The sequence below is a fragment of the Haematobia irritans genome, chromosome 5 (assembly GCF_050003625.1).
Source record: "Haematobia irritans isolate KBUSLIRL chromosome 5, ASM5000362v1, whole genome shotgun sequence".
In the NCBI taxonomy this organism is placed as follows: domain Eukaryota; kingdom Metazoa; phylum Arthropoda; class Insecta; order Diptera; family Muscidae; genus Haematobia; species Haematobia irritans.
This window is the reverse complement of record NC_134401.1, coordinates 155704002-155726763: the sequence shown is the minus strand read 5'-3', so window position 1 is coordinate 155726763 and position 22762 is coordinate 155704002. Positions and strand designations below refer to the sequence as shown.

The window sequence follows — 22762 nt, the reverse complement described above, 5'->3', positions numbered from 1 at the left end:
AACAAAATTTTCTATAGAAATAAAATTTCCATAAAAAATATGGAAATACAATTTTTACTAAATTTTCTATAGAAATAAAATTTTGACAAAATTGTTTATAGAAATAAAATTTTGACAAAATTGTCTATAGAAATAAAATTTTGACAAAATTTTCTATGAAAATAAAATTTTCACAAAATTTTCCATAGAAAACTTTCTATAGAGATAAAGTTTTGGCAAAATTTTCTATAGAAATAAAATGTTGACAAAAAATAAAAAAATAAATTTTTGACAAAATTTTCCCAAAGAAAGCATTTTGACAAAATTTTCTGTAGACATAAAACTTTGACAAAACTTTCTGAAGAAATTAATTTTTGCAAAAGAATATTTTTTTGATAGTTTTTGGTAAGATTTTCTCCAAATGTTGTTTCGACCGTGACTGTAATGACTTTTATAAAAATCGAGATTTACTTCCCACATGAACTTGTCTGCTTTGCCAAATTTGAAAAAGACTATTAGCAAATAAGTTTGTTAAAGACTGTCTCAAAATATTAAAATATTATGTCAAAACCATTGTACCATACATTTGATATCGGCTCAAAAATGTCTCCACAAAAGGTACTAAATCATTCGCGGGGGTACTACGGTACCAGTGCTGCCGCTACTACTTCAATTGAAGTATTTTGCTTCATTTTTACAAAATTTACTTCGTCACTCCTTCTTCCAAAAATATGCTTCACTTTTTGTTCTGCTTCAAATTTTTAAATTTTTCCCCATATTACCTATTTGCTTTTCCTATTCCTTTAATTACGATGAACATAGCGGTTTTAATCATTGAATTATTAACCGATGTGGACCAATGTTTGCATAGTTGTTAGAGACCATATACTTACACCATGTACCAAATTTCAGCCGGATCGGATGAAATTTGGTTCTCTTAGAGGCTCCGCAAGCCAAATCGGGGGATCAGTTTATATGGGGGCTATATATAATTATGGACCGATGTGGACCAATTTGCATGGTAGTTAGAGATCATATGCGGAAACCATGTACCAAATTTCAGCTGGATCGGATGAAATTTGCTTCTCTTAGAGTCCCCGCAGGCCAAATTTGGGGGACCGTTTATATGGGGGCTATACGTAAAAGTGGACCGATATGGCCCATTTGCAATACCGTCCGACCTACATCAATAACAAGTACTTGTGCCAAGTTTCAAGTCGATAGCTTCTTTCGTTCTGAAGTTAGCGTGATTTGAACAGACGGACGGACATGCTTAAATCGACTCAGAATTTCACCACGACCCTGAATATATATACTTTATATATTTCGATGTGTTACAAACGGAATGACAAAGTTAATATACCCCCATCCTATGGTGGAGGGTATAATAAAATGAATTCTATTGTTTTGATCTCAAAAATGTATGCTACTTCAATTTTATTCAATCTACTCCACTTTTGTCCAAAATCTACTTCACTCAATTTTTCACTAGCGGCAGCACTGTACGGTACTGACCAAGGTGAAAAAGTATTGAAAAAAGTACTATAGTACTGCATTTTCCATCCCTGGTTGATTACAGGGATGGAAAATACAATTTTTAAGAAAGTACAAAAAAGGTATTTTTTGAGCGGAAAGGTACTTTTTAATAAATTTCAACAAAAATGCAAAAATTTTCTATAGAAATAAAATTTTGCAAAAAAAATCTGTAGAAAAAAAATGTTGCAAAATTTTTTCTATAGAAATAAAATTTTGCAAAAATTTCCTATAGAAATAAAATTTGTACAAAATGTTCAATTGAAATAAATTTTTGACAAAATTTTCTATACAAATAAAATTTTGCAAAAATTCTATATAGAAATAAAATTTTGACAACATTTTCTACCGAAATAAAAAATCAATAATATAGAATCACATTCTTTTTTCGACTAAAACATTCTTGAAGTTCAATAAAATCCGGTTTTTGACTATGTCTTTTACAAAATCGAGATTTTCTTCCCACATGAACATGTTTGTTTTGCCATATTTGTAAAAGACTATTAGCAAATAAGGTTGATAAAGACTTTCTCAAAATATTTTGTCAAAGCTATTGTACCATAAATCTGATATCGACTCAAAAATGTCTACACAAAGGGTACTACGCGGGGGTACTACGGTACTGACCGGGGTGAAAAAGTATTGCAAAAAGTACTATAGTACTGCATTTTCCATCCCTGGTTGATTATATCCTCATCCTCTCTTCGCTCAACAGGTTAATTTTGTGTATCCAGTGGAGAAGCCAGTAGTTCGTTTTTTACTTTCGTACGGTACAGATGGTTGTCGGATTACTCTCACGGTTGTCGTGCCAACTATATGCAAGTGTGTAAAAAATCCAACTTCGTTGTAAAGGAATTAAAAATGTGAGAAAAATTGTTTTCTAATTCTAATTTGCACAAAACAAAAAGTTCATTCTGTGTAATAGTAATCTATCAACATGTATTCTATTTGTATGTTATGTACATATTGTGTTCCATTGAGTGTGTGCTAATGTGTATTTTGTCGCAAATGGCTTAGTGTATGTGCAAGCTTACGATTGTTTGTCTGTTGCTCTCCTCAAAGAAATAATGTTCTCGCCAAAATTGTTGATTCTGACTCTCACCTTTATTGGACCTGCCAACACATTGACATCTAAATTTGGAGCATTAAATACTGTATAGATATGACTCTCTGTTACTTACTCTCGCTCTCATACCAACAAACTAAAACTATGTGAGTTTCCGTTTTTATCCATTTGAGTTGAAAGTGAATTATATCCGCTTCCTCTCTTCTCTTTGTGCATCCAGTCGAGAAATTGCTAGTTCGGGTTTTACTTTCGTACAGTGCAGGCGGTTATCGGGTTACTCTCATTTTCGATTAAGTTTTTTATACAAATTATATACAAGTGAGCAAAAAATCCAAAATCGTTGTAAAGGAATTTAAAACAAATGAGGAAGATTGTTTTATAATTTATGTGCAAAAAATTATTATAATTATGTGCAAAATCGATCTATATGTATTCTATTTGTATGTACATATTGTGTTCCATTGGGTGTGCGCGAATGTGTATTTCTTCCCAAATGGCTGTGTATGTGTAAGCGTATGTGTAAGCTTACGGTTGTTGTTACTTTTGTTTGTGTACATATATCTATCTGTCCCCCTCTCTCCGCTGACATACCAACAAACTAAAACTAAGTGAGTTTCCGTTTCTATCGATTTGAGTTGAATGTGAATTATATCCGCGTGCTCTCTTTACTCAACAGTTTATTATTGGATATCTAGACAAGCAGCTCACACTTCGTACTTGGGTTTATCAGTGTTAACTTTTTTACGCCTAAATGAATTTTGTTGCATTGTATCTTGTGCTTTATTAATGTGTCTAATCATGAGATAATCAATTTATACGAAGGAAGATCTCGTACAGTGTCGTCGTAATTTTTCGTTAAATCCCTCTCGGTTTTGTGATTTTTTATATGTGTTTTACTTATCTGCAAATTTGATCGCTACTCAAGAGTGCATAAATTTTATATTCAATGGTGGATAATATCAATTGGTGTCTTTATATTGCAATAATTTTAAAATCGACAATTTTCTGGGCTCTAATCTTAGGTGAGTAAGTTTGCTTTTTAATTTCTTTCACTGGTTTTTATTAGTAGACCCCTTCGTTATATCTAGTAGTATAGGAAAGTGTGTACTGTTAGGGTAATTCCATTTTTTCATTTTGATACACTGGTGTATTCATGTGATTGCAAATGCCCTCAAATGACCACAAAGTTTGATACCATAGTCCAAAAAATTTTTTTTCTCGGATGTTTTTCGAGGAAATGGTTCGGAAATGGTAAAGATATCAGGACGGCATTTTGGTCAAATGGGCGGTTTGTGGTATGTGCTAGGCTTATGGTTGTTTTTCTGTTGCTTTTCACAAATAAATCAAGTTCCTGCCAAAAATTGGGCATTCTCACTCTTATTGTGTTTACCAAAAAAAAAGGAGTAAAGGGTGATACGTTCAAAATTTGGTCAATATAAACTTGACGTATTTCTTTCAATTTTGCATTTAAAAAACCTGAACACACCTCATTTTGAAGGTGTGCGTGTGTGTGTAGAATGTTGCTCCTTTTTTGATTTTGGAATTCACTCTTCAGTTGTCAAAATGCCGTCCAAGCAAGAAGAGCAGCGTATCAAAATTTTGCTCGCGCATCGCGAAAATCCGAGCTTCTCGCACGCAAAGCTGGCAAAATCGCTAAAAGTTGCAAAATCAACCGTTACAAATGTAATTAAAGTGTTTGGGGAACGTTTGTCGACAGCCAGGAAGTCTGGATCGGGGGGGAAATCGAAAACCGGAAGCCGCTGAGACGACAAAGAGAGTTGCCGGTAGTTTCAAGCAAAACCCTAACCTCTCTCTCCGAGATGCCGCAAATAAGCTGGCTGTATCGTCTACAACCGTGCATCGAGCCAAAAGACGAGCCGGACTATCGACTTACAAGAAGGTAGTGACTCCAAATCGCGATGATAAACAAAATACGACGGCCAAAGCGCGATCCCGGAGGCTGTACACGACGATGCTGACGAAGTTTGACTGCGTGGTAATGGACGACGAAACCTACGTCAAAGCCGACTACAAGCAGCTTCCGGGACATGAGTTTTATACGGCAAAAGGAAGGGGAAAGGTAGCAGATATTTTCAAGCACATAAAACTGTCAAAGTTCGAAAAGAAATATCTGGTTTGGCAAGCCATCTGTACCTGTGGCTTGAAAAGCAGCATTTTCATAGCTGTCAACCAAGAAATTTACGTGAAAGAGTGTTTGAATAAACGTCTGCTGCCTTTCCTGAAGAAACACGGTTGTTCCGTACTGTTTCGGCCGGATTTGGCATCTTGCCATTACGGTAAAAAGGTACGCCGCCAACAACGTGCAGGTGGTTCCCAAGGACAAGAACCTTCCCAACACCCTCCCAACACACGTACTGTTTCGGCCGGATTTGGCATCTTGCCATTACGGTAAAAAGGTACGCCGCCAACAACGTGCAGGTGGTTCCCAAGGACAAGAACCCTCCCAACACGCCAGAGCTCCGCCCAATTGAGAAATACTGGGCTATTGTCAAGCGGAACCTAAGAAAGACCAAAAAAACTGCTAAGGACGAGCAGCAGTTCAAGGCAAACTGGCTTTCTGCGGCGAAGAAGGTGGACAAGGTGGCTGTACAAAATCTAATGGCAGGTGTCAAGCGTGAGGCCCGGCAATTCGGATTTGGAAAAGCGAAAGACTAACTGAATAACGTCGTTAACACCAAAACGGTACGGTCATTGAGCGACATCTATACGGTTGACATGTATTCCTCTTCTATTTTCCTACTGTCTGTATTAACAACGAAAGGTTCTTGAACACGCTAGATAAAGTGACATTTAGAAACCCTAAAGATTTGTTGTACGATTAAAATTGTTTATTGTACTGCAAATCTTGAAATATGATTCTTATATTTGAAAACTCTCCCAGATTTCTCCAAGCCTATTCATATCCAATTATGCACTCTAAAGGTAGAATAGACGCACCGGCTTGAAACATATTTGAAATTGAAACAGTTTCAATTTAACAATTCTATGAATTCAAAGAATATAAACGAGTTGTAATTTGCAGCAACTAATTTAAGTAGAGCGTTTGTAGCAGGTATGGAAATACAAATTGTTAGAAGGTCCAAAACTGGTATTTTTTGAGCGAAAAAATACTTTTTACTACATTTCAACAAAAGATTATTGTCAAGAGCTCTCTTAGAATGAATTTTAAAGAAAATAAAATTTTGTTTCTTAACGCCTTAATTTTAAATATTTTTTTTTAGTTTTATATCGGCTTACCACTGTTGGAAGAATTCTTCCTAAAATGGTATTTTTTACTGTTTTGTAGATTGGTAGCATTCATGGGACTTCATGAATTTTCTTTAGATAAATAAAAATAATGTTTGACAAAATTTTCTTTAGAAATAAATTTTGTGGCAAAATTTTCTTTAGAAATAAAATTTTGACAAAATTTTCTATAGAAATAAAATTTTGGCAAAATTTTCTATAGAAATAAAATTTTGGTAAAAATCTCCTATAGAAATAAAATTTTGATAAAAATCTTCTATAGAAATAAAATTGTTCACAAAAATTTCTGTAGAAATAAAATTTTTGTAAAAATTTTATAAAATTTTGACAGCATTTTCTATAGAAGTAAAATGTTGGCAAAAAATAAAATAAAATTTTGACAAAATTTTTATAGAACTAACAAATTTATAAAATTTTCTATAGAACTAAAATTTGGACAACATTTTCTATAGAAATAAAACATTGACAAAATTTTCTATGGAAATAAAAGTTTTGGCAAAATTTTCAATAGAAATAAAAATTTGACAAAATTTTCTATATAAATAAAATATTGAAAAAAAATCTGTAGAAATAAAATTTTGACTAAATTTTTTATAGAAATAAAATTTTGAAAAAAAAATTGTAGAAATAATATGTCCACAAAAATTTCTATAAAAATAACAATTTGACAAAATTTTCTATAGAAATAAAATTTTGACAAAATCTATATATATAAAATTCAATCTATGTTTGTTTATTTGTTTGTTTGTTTGTTTGTATGTTCCGAGTTGGCTCCGAAACGGCTGAACCGATTTACTTGAAACTTTCAGAGATCGTAGGGGGCGTTCATGTGGTGAAAATAGGGTACCTCATTTTTTGACACCTGGTCGCGGAGGGGGAACTCCCCTTTGTCGGACTTTTTGAAAATTGGACCAAAGTTGACCGATTTGCTTGAAATTTTCATTGAAGGTTGGGGTTGGCATCTAGACAAAGATCCGCTACTTTATCTTTCGATATTTTGGAGCGAAGGGGGACCTGCCCTTTGTTCGACTTTTTTAAAGTACAGTGAAAAAACTAAAATTCTCTAAATTATCTGAGATTTACAGAGAACATGCGGTGAGGTTATGGAATTAATATGGGATACCTCATGATTTCATATGTGGACGGGGAGGGGGATCTCACCCTTGCCCTACTTTTTGAAACTTGGAACAAAATTATGCGATTTGCTTGAAATTTTTATTGAATGTTGGGGTTGGCATCTAGACAAAAATCCGCTACATTATTTTTCGATATTTGGTCGGGGAGGGGATCCACCCCTTTGCCCGACTTTTTTTTTAAAGTACAGTGAAAACAAAACTAAACTCCCTCGACTGAAATTTTACGGAAAAAATGGGTGAGGTTATGAAATTTATATCAGGATCCGCTTCTCTCAAGTACATACAGAGAAATAATTAAATTTTACCGAGTTACATAAAATTTACAGAGGTCTGGGGATAGGTTACGATATTAATAGTTGATACCTGATTTTGTGATATTTGGACGGAAGAGAGGCCGCCCCTTTATGCTTATAATTTGCTTGGCATTTTCTGGGACGTTTACAAAAGATACGCTACATCACTTTTCGATATTTGGTCGGAGAGGAGGTCCTCCTCTAAAACTGAAAAAAAAAATTCTTAAGTTTTCTTGAAATTTACAAAGGCAGTGGGGGAAGGTTATGAACCTTTCTTGCCCCACACTTGAAGGAAAGTTTCAAGAATTTTCATGGAAGGTTGGGGTTGCTATTCACTACGGTGTTTGTCGATATTGTATCGGGTAAAGTGACGTCCCGTTAAAACAATAGAGCAAAATTTAAACATCTCCGATCTACTTGAAATTTACAGGGAACGTGGGAGGAGGTGATTAAATTTTTACACGATTTTTAAATTAGTATATGATTTTTCGATATCTGGTTGGGGAAGGGGAAAATTGAAATAAACTTTGTCGATTTACTTCGATAGAATTTATGGGGACCATTGAGTAGTTGTGAAATTAATATAGGGACGTGATAGTCCGATCAGGTCAGAGTGAAGCGAAGGTGGGGAGAGGGTTTCCTTTTGTCCGTTTTTTTTCTTAAATTGAAAGTAGAGGGTTGTCCGTAAATGGGAACTCGGTACATAATTTTATGATTTTTGCAAGGCTACTGCCAGATTTCTTTTTAGTAAAGAACTTAAATTTACATGAAATTGGCAGCCAACGTAGAGGGTGCATCATTGTCCAACATTTTAGCAAATGTTAATGTGGTAAAATTTTTACTACTTTTGCTTTTTCCGATTTATTGGAGGGGAAACAGTAATTCTTTGTATGTTATTATAATATAGTGCTTAATTTTCAAATATATTGACGAGAAGGATACCTTTCCTTCACACACCAAACTTAAAATTCACAAGAAATATAGGAAATTGTCCAACTACTTGAATACAGAACATTATTTAAAAAATTTGGAGGAAAGGGTACACCATCTCCCCGACATTTTTTAAGACGAACCGTTTTACATATGCATATCCGCCGTATTTGTACCTATAAACGAAAAAGCAAGTAGTCCGATTTGTTTGAAAGAATTCAAATCTTTTCGAATTTGTTTTCAGCACGAAGGATACGGTTGACTAAGTTAACGCAAAATGTTCCTACAAAAACGCTTCGGAAGGCGCAGCGAAGCGGGCCGGGTTACGCTAGTATTGTATAAAAATAAAATTTTGACAAAATTTTCTATAGAAACAAAATGTTGACCAAATTTTCAACAAAAATAAAATTTTGACCAAATTTTCTATAGAAATAAAATTTTGACAAAATATTATATAAAACTAAAATTTTGCAAAAATTTTCCATAGAAACAAAATTTTGACCAAATTTTCTATAAAAATAAAATTTTGACAAAATTTTCTATAGAAATAAAGTTTTGTTAAAAATTTTCTATAAAAATAAAAATTTGCAAAATTTTCTATCAAAATACAATTTTGACAAAATTTTCTATCAAAATACAATTTTGACAAAATTTTCTATAGAAAAAAAAATCTGTAGAAATAAAATGTCCACAAAATTTTCTATAAAAATAACAATTTGCAAAATTTTCTATAGAAATAAAATTTTGATTAAATTTTCTATCAAAATACAATTTTGACAAAATTTTCTATAGAAATAAAATGTCCACAAAATTCTCTATAAAAATAACAATTTGACAAAATTTTCTAAAGAAGAAAAAAAAATTGCCAAAATTTTCTACAGAAATAAAAGTTTGACAAATTTTTGTATAAAAATAAAATTTTGACAAAATTTTGTATAGAAACAAATTTTCTATAAAAATAAAATTTTGACTATATTTTCTATAGAAATAAAATTTTGAAAAAAAATCTGTAGAAATAAAATGTCCACAAAATTTTCTATAAAAATAACAATTTGACAAAATTTTCTATAGAAATAAAAATTTGCCAAAATTTTCTACAGAAATAAAATTTTGACAAAATAGTATATAAAAATAAAATTTTCCAAAAATTTTCCATAGAAACAAAATTTTGACCAAATTTTCTATAAAAATAAAATTTTGACAAAATTTTCTATAGAAATAAAGTTTTGTTAAAAATTTTCTATAAAAATAAAAATTTGACAAAATTTTCTACAGAAATAAAATTTTGACAAAATATTGTATAAACATAAAATTTTGACAAAATTTTTTATTGAAACAAAATTTTGACTATATTTTCTATAAAAATAAAATTTTGACAAAATTTTCTATAGAAATAACATTTTGACAAAATTTTCTATAGAAATAAGATTTTGACAAAATTTTCAATAGAAATTTGACAAAATTTTCTACAGAAATAAAATTTTGACAAAATATTGTATAAAAATAAAATTTTGACAAAATTTTCTATTGAAACAAAATTTTGACCGTATTTTGTATAAAAATAAAATTTAGAAAAAATTTTCTATAGAAATAAAATTTTGACAAATTTTGCTATAGAAAGAAGATTTTGACAAAATTTTCTATAGAAATAAAAATTTAACAAAATTTTCTACAGAAATAAAATTTTGACAAAATATTGTGTAAAAATAAAATTTTGACAAAATTTTCTATTGAAACAAAATTTTGACCATATTTTGTATAAAAATAAATTTTTGACAAAATTTTCTATAGAAATAATGTTTTGGTAAAAATTTTCTATAAAAAGAACAATTTGACAAAATTTTCTACAGAAATAAAATTTTGACAAAATTTTGTGTAAAAATAAAATTTTGACAAAATTTTGTATTGAAACAAAATGTTGACCAAATTTTCTATAGAAATAAAATTTTGAAAAAATTTTCAATAGAAATAAAGTTTTGTTAAAAATTTCTATAAAAATAACAATTTGACAAAATTTTCTACAGAAATAAAATTTTGAAAAAATATTGTATAAACATAAAATTTTGACCAAATTTTCTATAAAAATAAAATTTTGACAAATTTTTCTATAGAAATAATATTTTGGTAAAATTTTTCTATAGGAATTAAATTTTCACAAAATTTTCTATAGAAATAAAACTTTGGTAAAATTTTCTATAAAAATAAAATTTTGGTAAAATTTTCTATAAAAATAAAATTTTGGTAAAAGTTTCTATAGAAAAAAAATTTTAACAAAATTTTCTATTGAAACAAAATGTTGACCATATTTTGTATAAAAATAAAATTTTGACAAAATTTGCTATAGAAATAAAGTTTTGTGTAAAACTTTTCTATAAAAATAACAATTTGACAAAATTTTCTACAGAAATAAAATTTTGACAAATTTTTGTATAAAAATAAAATGTTGACAAAATTTTGTATAGAAACAAAATGTTGACCAAATTTTCTATACAAATAAAATTTTGACAAAATTTTCTATAAAAATAACAATTTGACAGAATTTTCTACAGAAATAAAATTTTGACGAAATATTGTATAAACATGAAATTTTGGCCAAATTTTCTATAAAAATAAAATTTTGACAAAATTTTCTATAGAAATAATGTTTTGGTAAAAATTTTCTATAGGAATTAAATTTTCACAAAATTTTCTATTGATATAAAATTTTGACAAAATTTTCTATAGAAATAAAACTTTGGTAAAAATTTTCTATAAAAATAAAATTTTGGTAAAAATTTTCTATAGAAATAAAATTTTGACAAAATTTTCTATTAAAATAAAATTTTAACAAAATTTTCTATAAAAGTAATAATTTGGCAAAATTTTCTATAGAAATAAAATTTTGATAAAATTTTCTATAGAAATAAGATTTTGACAAAATTTTCTATAGAAATAAAAATTTGACAAAATTTTCTACAGAAATAAAATTTTGACAAAATATTGTATAAAAATAAAATTTTGACAAAATTTTCTATTGAAACAAAATTTTGACCATTTTTCTATAAAAATAAAATTTTGACAAAATTTTCTATTGAAATAAAATTATGACAAAATTTTCTATAGAAATAAAACTTTGGTAACATTTTCTATAGCAATAAAATATTGGTCAACTTTTCTATAGAAATAAAATTTTGGTAAAAGTTTCTGTCGGAATAAAATTTTGACAAAATTTTCGATAAAAATAAAATTTTGACAAAATTTTCTATAGAAATAAAATATTGACAAAATTGTGTATGTATGTTATATATTCTGGGTCGTGGTGAAATTCTGTGTCAACCTAACAATGTCCGTCTGTCTGTTTGTTGAAACTTTCGAACGAAACAAGCTATCGACTTTAAACTTAGCACATGTAGTTGTTATTGTTGTAGATCGAATATTAGGCAAATGAGTGACTTCGGACCATTTGTAGATATAGCTCACATATAAACCAATGACATGCACAGCATCCTGCGGCAGAAAATTTCATCCGATCTGCTTGAAGGTTGGTTAGTGATGTTAGTTTATGCCCCCTAACTACCATGCACAAATTTGGTCCATAGTAGTACATAAATATATACTGCCCCACGCATGATCTGGGCAGCCAATTTACAGGTCCAGAATTTGAAATAAAATTTTCAACGAAAATTCAACTTGGGGAGAAATGATTCTCGTATGTAATTTCCATAAGAAGTTAGTATATAGGACCCAAATTGAATCATCTCACCCAGCCAGATCTTACTAGAGACTATGGAAATGAGGATTAGCCAACACTGAAACATATGTATAGTCAGTCAGATGGGTATCTGGCATTTTCTTTTCAATAGCACACTAATACCAATTCCTTAATCTGCATGTCCAATTAGCTCGCATTTGAAATTGTAATTAATGAAAATGTTCCATGTTCCGATATAGACCGTTTATTGACGGATCTAACGATGTGACTTCCGAGGGTCACAGATGTCGCCTTGTTCATCTAATTTCCTTGAAATTCTCATTATGTAGCCAAAAATCCGATAAGAACTTATCGAGGTACCCAAGTACTCACAAAAATTGCTATATTTATAGATACAACAAATAACCCTGAAAACAAACAAATTTTAAGCTCTATTGGCAACACTGTTTATAACCACCTTTACACAACAATGATCGTTATTTTGAAAAACTCAACACAAACAATAAAGCAGAGCTCTCCCCGAGAGAGAGAGAGAGAGAGAGAGCGAGAGCAAAATAACGAATGTGGTAAAGTGTCCAAAAGACAGGTGAGCAACCCCACCATTGTGTTACCGGTGTATTAGTTGCCGCACTTAAAACACTAACGTAAATATGTATCTCTACATGGGATTAAACGAACGATGGTTTAGTTTACTGAAGAGTTTTCTAAACTCTGGACGCGTTTCGAACATATTACGGAAGGTCGAGTATACAAGAATTTTTAATGGGAAAAATTAAAAAAAAAATAATGAAAGAATTCTTATGGTGAAGGGAATATTTAAGGGCCATAAATAATAATAAAGTGAAAGAAATTTGTGTTGTGTGTGTGTGTAAAACCTATTAAATATTTTGAAAAAAGTAAAAGGCAATCTTTTGGATAAAAAGTTTGAAAAGATTTAGTGAAAAATTAAAATTGTGAAAAAATCCAATGATGTGGAAGTAAAAGAAAATCATATAGCTGCTCCCCCCCCACCTTTCGTTTGGCCGACAAAAGTGTTTGTTGATGTGTGAGTAAAGCTTGTTTCTTGGTGGATTTAGTGTGTTCGGGGCCTGCAATTCCTCTTCTCAGCCGCTATACGGTGTGAGAGAAGAATGGGTTAAATGGCTAACAGAGAAGAGACAAAAAAAAAATACATCATAAAAAATTAAATAAATGAAATGAAATAAAAGATACAAATAATAGAATTAATGAATGAAAGAAAGGTAGAGAAAAATATGAAAGGAATATAAAAACAATCACATTCAAGTTTTTTTTTATTGTGAGACATAAAAACAAACCAATTTTGTAAATGCCAATTTTTAAGTTTTTTCTCTTGCGAATATCCGAAATATAAGAAAAGTGAAGATAATAAAGCATCATTTGAAAATTAAAATCTCATTAAATATAATTTCAAGAGGCTATTTAGCCAGCCCATCGCGACATTGCATTGCAAACAATTTGAGAGTAAGTCCACTTCAATAATCTCTCCATTACATTACCGTGTGATCCAAATTCGAATAAATGGAAACCACACAATTATTTTCGTATATGTGGTCAGTTATTATGGGAAGGATGATTATTAGATCGCTCCCATCCATCTTGGATGAATAAACGTGTGTATTTGTCATTTCTCAAAAAAAAAAAAAAACAAGCAAAACAAAAGACAAAACATGACTCTCACCCTGCTCTAATAGCAAAGGCCTAATATGGCCAGCAGAGGCTGCTAACGGCATAAAGGAGATTTTCTTTGCTCTGAGAAAATTTACCCCACCCCTTCACAATTGTGATGTTAGCTGTAGAGATGTAATGTCGGGTTACTTTACTATAACTTAAATTAAATTAAATTAAATTAAATTAAATTAAATTAAATTAAATTAAATTAAATTAAATTAAATTAAATTAAATTAAATTAAATTAAATTAAATTAAATTAAATTAAATTAAATTAAATTAAATTAAATTAAATTAAATTAAATTAAATTAAATTAAATTAAATTAAATTAAATTAAATTAAATTAAATTAAATTAAATTAAATTAAATTAAATTAAATTAAATTAAATTAAATTAAATTAAATTAAATTAAATTAAATTAAATTAAATTAAATTAAATTAAATTAAATTAAATTAAATTAAATTAAATTAAATTAAATTAAATTAAATTAAATTAAATTAAATTAAATTAAATTAAATTAAATTAAATTAAATTAAATTAAATTAAATTAAATTAAATTAAATTAAATTAAATTAAATTAAATTAAATTAAATTAAATTAAATTAAATTAAATTAAATTAAATTAAATTAAATTAAATTAAATTAAATTAAATTAAATTAAATTAAATTAAATTAAATTAAATTAAATTAAATTAAATTAAATTAAATTAAATTAAATTAAATTAAATTAAATTAAATTAAATTAAATTAAATTAAATTAAATTAAATTAAATTAAATTAAATTAAATTAAATTAAATTAAATTAAATTAAATTAAATTAAATTAAATTAAATTAAATTAAATTAAATTAAATTAAATTAAATTAAATTAAATTAAATTAAATTAAATTAAATTAAATTAAATTAAATTAAATTAAATTAAATTAAATTAAATTAAATTAAATTAAATTAAATTAAATTAAATTAAATTAAATTAAATTAAATTAAATTAAATTAAATTAAATTAAATTAAATTAAATTAAATTAAATTAAATTAAATTAAATTAAATTAAATTAAATTAAATTAAATTAAATTAAATTAAATTAAATTAAATTAAATTAAATTAAATTAAATTAAATTAAATTAAATTAAATTAAATTAAATTAAATTAAATTAAATTAAATTAAATTAAATTAAATTAAATTAAATTAAATTAAATTAAATTAAATTAAATTAAATTAAATTAAATTAAATTAAATTAAATTAAATTAAATTAAATTAAATTAAATTAAATTAAATTAAATTAAATTAAATTAAATTAAATTAAATTAAATTAAATTAAATTAAATTAAATTAAATTAAATTAAATTAAATTAAATTAAATTAAATTAAATTAAATTAAATTAAATTAAATTAAATTAAATTAAATTAAATTAAATTAAATTAAATTAAATTAAATTAAATTAAATTAAATTAAATTAAATTAAATTAAATTAAATTAAATTAAATTAAATTAAATTAAATTAAATTAAATTAAATTAAATTAAATTAAATTAAATTAAATTAAATTAAATTAAATTAAATTAAATTAAATTAAATTAAATTAAATTAAATTAAATTAAATTAAATTAAATTAAATTAAATTAAATTAAATTAAATTAAATTAAATTAAATTAAATTAAATTAAATTAAATTAAATTAAATTAAATTAAATTAAATTAAATTAAATTAAATTAAATTAAATTAAATTAAATTAAATTAAATTAAATTAAATTAAATTAAATTAAATTAAATTAAATTAAATTAAATTAAATTAAATTAAATTAAATTAAATTAAATTAAATTAAATTAAATTAAATTAAATTAAATTAAATTAAATTAAATTAAATTAAATTAAATTAAATTAAATTAAATTAAATTAAATTAAATTAAATTAAATTAAATTAAATTAAATTAAATTAAATTAAATTAAATTAAATTAAATTAAATTAAATTAAATTAAATTAAATTAAATTAAATTAAATTAAATTAAATTAAATTAAATTAAATTAAATTAAATTAAATTAAATTAAATTAAATTAAATTAAATTAAATTAAATTAAATTAAATTAAATTAAATTAAATTAAATTAAATTAAATTAAATTAAATTAAATTAAATTAAATTAAATTAAATTAAATTAAATTAAATTAAATTAAATTAAATTAAATTAAATTAAATTAAATTAAATTAAATTAAATTAAATTAAATTAAATTAAATTAAATTAAATTAAATTAAATTAAATTAAATTAAATTAAATTAAATTAAATTAAATTAAATTAAATTAAATTAAATTAAATTAAATTAAATTAAATTAAATTAAATTAAATTAAATTAAATTAAATTAAATTAAATTAAATTAAATTAAATTAAATTAAATTAAATTAAATTAAATTAAATTAAATTAAATTAAATTAAATTAAATTAAATTAAAATAAATTAAAATGAAATGAAATGAAATGAAATGAAATGAAATGAAATGAAATGAAATGAAATGAAATGAAATGAAATGAAATGAAATGAAATGAAATGAAATGAAATGAAATGAAATGAAATGAAATGAAATGAAATGAAATGAAATGAAATGAAATGAAATGAAATGAAATGAAATGAAATGAAATGAAATGAAATGAAATGAAATGAAATGAAATGAAATGAAATGAAATGAAATGAAATTAAATTAAATTAAATTAAATTAAATTAAATTAAATTAAATTAAATTAAATTAAATTAAATTAAATTAAATTAAATTAAATTAAATTAAATTAAACTAAACTAAATTTAAATGAAACGAGATTAAATTAAATTAAATGAAATGCAATAAAATTAAAGTAAAGTAAAGTGAATTAATAATAAATTTAAAAATTCTTTACCTTTCCGCAATTTCTAGAACCTTGCATAATTATTTCTGTATTTCCGTCTACTTAAGAAGAACTTTTTTTGGTTACAAATTTTCTCATCCATAAACTACCTAGCAACGATAACACAAAAACAAAACCAAGATTTTATTCCCATCTTCTCGACCATTATTATGTTCGTGTGAATTTCCTTTATGGAGTAATCGTTTTTTGTGTTTTGCTGACCGTGCTTTAGTTTTTTGTGTGTTTCAGATCTATATCAGCTCTGCTTCAAACTCATTGCTAAATTATGAAGATGCTAGCTAAACAAACAAACAAGAAGAACAGCATATCCAATAACCAGTATGAAATAGCCAGGTATCCATCCATCCATATATCCCCCTTTGACTTCAATCTGTCATTGAAGAATGGATAGGAAAACAAGCTTGAAATAGAAAATAAAAAAATCGGTAATTTTAACTTAAAGTCACGATTTGTGACAAAAAAAATTGTTCATTATTATTTTAAAATTACGCTTGGAATTGCACAATGGGTTACACCAGCACATTTTATTGTTTAAGGCTTTAGAAATATTGTAGCAGACATACAGTCGGACAATATTAGATCGTCTTAGAATTATCGTACTTATATATAAAATATTTATCTATATTGATTTTCGTAAAAACAATATCGCAAAATTGGCGACATTTTCCTAGCCATACAAACTTATTTATTATTTTGGGGAAAAGATATTTTGTAGCCATTTGACTTGCAAATATTCTGGTCCTAGACCATGGGTTCTATACCATTCTATATTAGAAGACAGCCACCTCATTTTTTTGCTCGGCCGTTTTTTTTGTTTTTTTTTTACTACCACAAATGATCCGTTAGTATCATCACTTTTTAAATAACTGGTTTTATAGTTACGAGTTTTGTTTTGTTTCTATTTTTTAATTCTTTAAGTAGCTCCATTGACCAACTTATATGGAATCGTTTGTGTGTCATGTCAAATGTATTAATTTGCGTGATGTTTTGTCAAAATTTTCTTTTATTGTTTTCGCATATGCCACACATGTTCAATGGAAGTGTTAAAAGCTTAAAAAACAGATGTTTTCTTTCTCTTTTTTAGAAATTTTTGAAATAATTTTCAATACATACAGGTGGCTGATATATATTACCACTAACTTGAAGTTGCAATACTTTTTAAACCATTGTTGTTGTAAACAGTTTATTTTATTCCTTTAGGAAATTTTGTCAACATTTTACTTCTATAGAAAATTTTGTTAAAATTTTATTTCTATACAAAATTTTGTCAAAATTTTATTTCCATAGAAAATTTTATCAAAACTTTATTTCTTTGGAAAATTTTGTCAACATTTTATTTCTATAGAAAATTTTTCAAAATCATTGTTACAATGATTAAAGAAAAAAACCAACAATAACAAAACAAAACCAAGGGGGGAAAAGAGGAGAAGCACGCTCGAAATAAACCCTGCCAACTGCACTCAAATCGATGATTTGACGGTGGCAAAGGAAAAGAGATATGTTTGTACGAATTTATTTCGGCATAAGCCGGCTATCGTTTAAACCTTATTTCGGAAGGTTCAAGTGTGGCTCACTTTGGGTTTAGTGAACTGCCTGAATTTATTCTGATAATTGGTTGATAGTTTTGCTGCAAGTAGAGAATGCTGATGAGGAATGTGGTAATTCCGAAACATGCGTCCATCCAACCATCTTGCAGTCTATAGGGCTTTGCCCAAATAAATTTGACAAACATTCTTTTCCTCTGTTGGTTAAGCTACACTTGTAGTTTAGTCAATGAATGGTTTCAAGCGGAAATCAAAAACAACAACAATGATTAAAGGAAAAAACCAACAATAACAAAACAAAACGAATTTTTCAAAATTTTATTTCTATAGATAATTTTGTCAACTATTTTATTTCTATAGAAAATTTTGTTTCCTATAATATTTCTTCAAAATTTTATTTCTTAAGAAAATTTTGTCAAAATTTTATTTCTTAAGAAAATTTTGTCAAAATTGTATTTCTATAAAAAATGTTGTCAACATTTTATTTATACCAAAAATGTTGTCAATATTTTATTTCCATAGAAATTTTTTAAAATTTTAATTTTCATAAATAATTTCGTTAACATTTTATTTCTAAAGAAAATTTCGTCAAAATTGTATTTCTATAGAAAATTTTTTCAAAATTTTATTTCTATGGAAATTTTTTAAAATTTTTATTTCTATGAAAAATTTTGTAAAAATTTTATTTCTATAGAAACTTTTAGCCAAATTTTTTTTCTATGAAAAATTTTGTTAAAATTTCATTTCTACAGAAAATTTTGTCAAAATTTTAGTACTATAGAAAATTTTGTCAAAAATTTTATTTCTATAGAAAATTTTGCCAAAATTTTGTTTCTACATTAAATTTTCTCAAAATTTTATTTCTTAAGAAAATTTTGTCAAAATTGTATTTCTTTAGAAAAATTTGTCAAATTTTTATTTCTTTAGAAAATTGTGTCAAAATTTTATTTCCATAAAAAATTTTGTCAACATTTTATTTATACAAAAAATTTTGTCAATATTTTATTTCCATAGAATTTTTTTTAAATTTTTATTTCCATAAATAATTTTGTTAACATTTTATTTCTTTAGAAAATTCTATCAAAATTTTATTTATATAGAAATTTTTTTTTAAATTTTTATTTCTATGCAAAATTTTGTTAAAATTTCACATCTACAGAAAATTTAGCCAAAATTTCGTTTCTATATAAAATTTTCTCAAAATTTTATTTCTTAAGAAAATTTTGTAAAAATTTTATTTCTTTAGAAAATTGTGTCAAAATTTTATTTCTTTAGAAAATTGTGTCAAAATTTTATTTCTATAAAAAATTTTGTCAATATTTTATTTCCATTGAATTTTTTTAAATTTTTATTTCCATAAATACTTTTGTTAACATTTTATTTCTAAAGAAAATTTTGTCAAAATTGTATTTCTATAGAAAATTGTGTAAAATTTTATTTCTATGCAAAATTTTGTGAAAAATTTATTTCTATAGAAACTTTTATCAAATTTTATTTCTATGAAAAATTTTGTTAAAATTTCATTCTACAGAAAATTTTGTCAACATTTTATTTCTTTAGAAAATTTTGTCAAAAATTTTATTTCTATAGAAAATTTTGCCAAAATTTTGTTATTATATAACATTTTCTCAAAATTTTATTTCTTAAGAAAATTTTGTCAAAATTGTATTTATTTAGAAAATTTTGTCAAAATTTTATTTCTTTAGAAAAATTTGTCAACATTTTGTCAACATATTTATTTATACAAAAAATTTTGTCAATATTTTATTTCCAAAAATTTTCTTTTAAATTTTTATTTCCATAAATAATTTCGTTAACATTTTATTTCTAAAGAAAATTTTATCAAAATTGTATTGTGTCAAAATTTTATTTCTATAGAAATTTTTTAAAATTTTTATTTCTATGCAAACTTTTGTGAAAATTTTATTTCTATAGAAACTTTTATCAAAATTTTATTTCTATGAAAAATTTTATTAAAATTTCATTCTACAGAAAATTTTTCCAAAAATTTATTTCTATAGAAAATGTTGCCAAAATTTTGTTTCCATATAAAATTTTCTCAAAACTCTATTTCTTAAGAAAATTTTGTCAAAATTGTATTTCTTTAGAAAATTTTGTCAAAAATTTATTGCCATAAAAAATTTTGTCAACATTTTATTTATACAAAAAATTTGGTCAATATTTTATTTCCACAGAATTTTTTTAAAATCTTTATTTCCATAAATACTTTTGTTAACATTTAATTTCTAAAGAAAATTTTGTTAACATTGTATTTCTATAGAAAATTTTGTCAAAATTTTATTTCTATAAAAATTTTTTAAAATTTTTATTTCTATGCAAAATTTTGTAAAAATTGTATTTCTATAGATACTTTTATCAAAATTTTATTTCTATGAAAAATTTTGTTAAAATTTTATTTCTACAGAAAATGTTGTCAAAATTGTTTTCTATAGAAAATTTTGTCAACATTTTTTTTGTTTCTATATACAATTTTCTCAAAATTTTATTTCTTAAGAAAATTTTGTCAACATTGTATTTCTTTAGATAATTTTGTCAAAATTTTATTTCCTTAGGAGATTTTGTCAAAAATTTATTTCTATAAACAATTTTGTCAACATTTTATTTCCATAAAAAATTTTGTCAACGTTTTATTTATACCAAAAAAAAATTGTCAATATTTTATTTCCATAGAATTTTTTAAAATTTTTATTTCCATAAATAATTTTGTTAACATTTTATTTCTAAAGAAAATTTTGTCAAAATTTTATTTCTATAGAAATTTTTTAAAATTTGTAGTTCCATGCAAAATTTTGTGAAAATTTTATTTCTATAGAAACTTTTATCAAAATTTTATTTCTATGAAAATTTTGTTAAAATTTCATTTCTACAGAAAATTTTGTTAAAATTTCATTTCTACAAAAAATGTTGTCAAAAGTTTATTTCTATAGAAAATTTTGTCAAAAATTTTATTTCTATAGAAAATTTTGTCAAAAATTTTATTTCTATGGAAAATTTTGTCAAAATTGTATTTCTTTAGAAAATTTTGTCAAAATTTTATTTCTATAAAAATTTTGTCAACATTTTACTTCCATAGAAATTTTTTAAAATTTTTATTTCCATAAATAATTTTGTTAAAATTTTATTTCTATAGGAAATTTTGTCAAACATTTATTTCTATAAAAAATGTCAAACATTTATTTCTATAAAAAATGTCAAAATTTTATTTCTATAGAAAATTTTGTCAATATTTTATTTAAAAATTTTGTCAAAATTTTATTTTATAGAAAATTTTGTCAAAATTTTATTTCTATAGGAAATGTTGCCCAAAATTTTATATCGATAGGAAATTTTGTTTAAAATGTTATTTCTTTAGGAAATTTTGTTTAAAATTTTATTTCCATAGAAAATTTGTGAAGTACCTCTTAAAAATGCTATAATTTTTGGTAGAATTCTACCAACTGTGGCAACAGTGACTCTCATTCCTAACTCTTTGCCTGAGCCTGTGACCATTCTAGATTCACCGTGTTCTCGTCACAGTCTTCCTCTATGTGATTGATTCGAACAAATTTAAAGTGGTACTCAAATTGGATATTATTTCCGACATTTTTGTTGCTTTAAAGCGTTTCACTTTTCTGCCTTCCATATCAGCCACCTTGTGTATCAGTGTGAAATTTGTAACGATTTTTTGTTCTCTGTGTATAAGAATCGACCTAGAAATCAAGCACACCCATTATTCACCCATAAAATCGAAATAACCATAATATGTGGGGACACACAATAGCCCATTCTGAACAGCGGATTCATGATGGATCTCCGCCCAATAATTATTGTCAGTTTACTGACTTCTAATTGCAATCTAACTGTGAAAGACCATGATTATTGACTTCAAATGATCATGATCGTAGTCATTATTAGCTATATATGTTGATTATCATTAACGGTCATCAAAGTCAATGCCAAGATAAGTAATCATCATCATCATCATCATCTTATTCTATATATGTTACTTGTCATAATAATTATAATAGCGACATAATTTTCAGCTTCATCCATTTGGTTATGCTTGAAATCATATTCATGTTTCATCTTGTCTTCATTCGCAATGTTGTCTTTTCACCATCATCATCATCTCCATCTCCATCAATGTTCAGAGTATAGTATTTCATTACCTACAATTTTCTGTATTGCTGCTCTAACAACTCCTCCTAATTCATATATGGGCGCTTTAACATCATTTCAAGCCAGCGGGAATATCTTCCCCTTTAGATACCAAGCCATTTGTGAATTTCTATGAATGTAGAATGAAAACAACAGCAAAAACAAATACCATCAACTGGAATTTGCTATATTCTAAGATCGTCATCATCGAATCCCTGGTCGGGGCAATCATCTAACCAGAGATGTTTTGTCTGAAACAATCAAGTACACAAGTCAACATTACAGGGTGGCTAATTTTGTTTTCTATAGAAATAAATTTTTTTAAAAATTTTCTATAGAAATTAAATTTGCAATAATTTTCTATAGAAATAAAATTTTGCACAAATCTTCTAAAGAAATAAAATTTTTTGAATATTTTCTATAAAAATAAAATTTTGACAAAAATTTTCTATAAAAAATTCAGAAAATTTTCTATAAAATAAAATTTTTGCAGAAAATTTTCTTTAGAAATAAAATTTTTAGAAAATTTTTCAAAAAAAAAAAAAAGAAATGTAACATATTTCAAAAATTTTCTA

The 22762-nt window shown here is 25.0% G+C and overlaps 1 protein-coding gene across 4 annotated transcripts in view; it reads left to right on the top strand.

The window, feature by feature from the left end:
* The first annotated feature begins 12603 nt into the window (after positions 1-12603).
* ASPP (Ankyrin-repeat, SH3-domain, and Proline-rich-region containing Protein) overlaps positions 12604-22762 on the top strand; it is a 479404-nt gene continuing 469245 nt past the window's right edge. For 3 of the 4 annotated variants that reach the window (XM_075309701.1, XM_075309697.1, XM_075309699.1), the window contains exon 1: positions 12604-12940. The gene's annotated coding sequence lies outside the window, so the exon portion shown is untranslated. Of the gene's footprint in view, positions 12941-13008; positions 13378-22762 lie in introns of those variants that run through there. The other variant, XM_075309698.1, reaches the window with a different exon arrangement.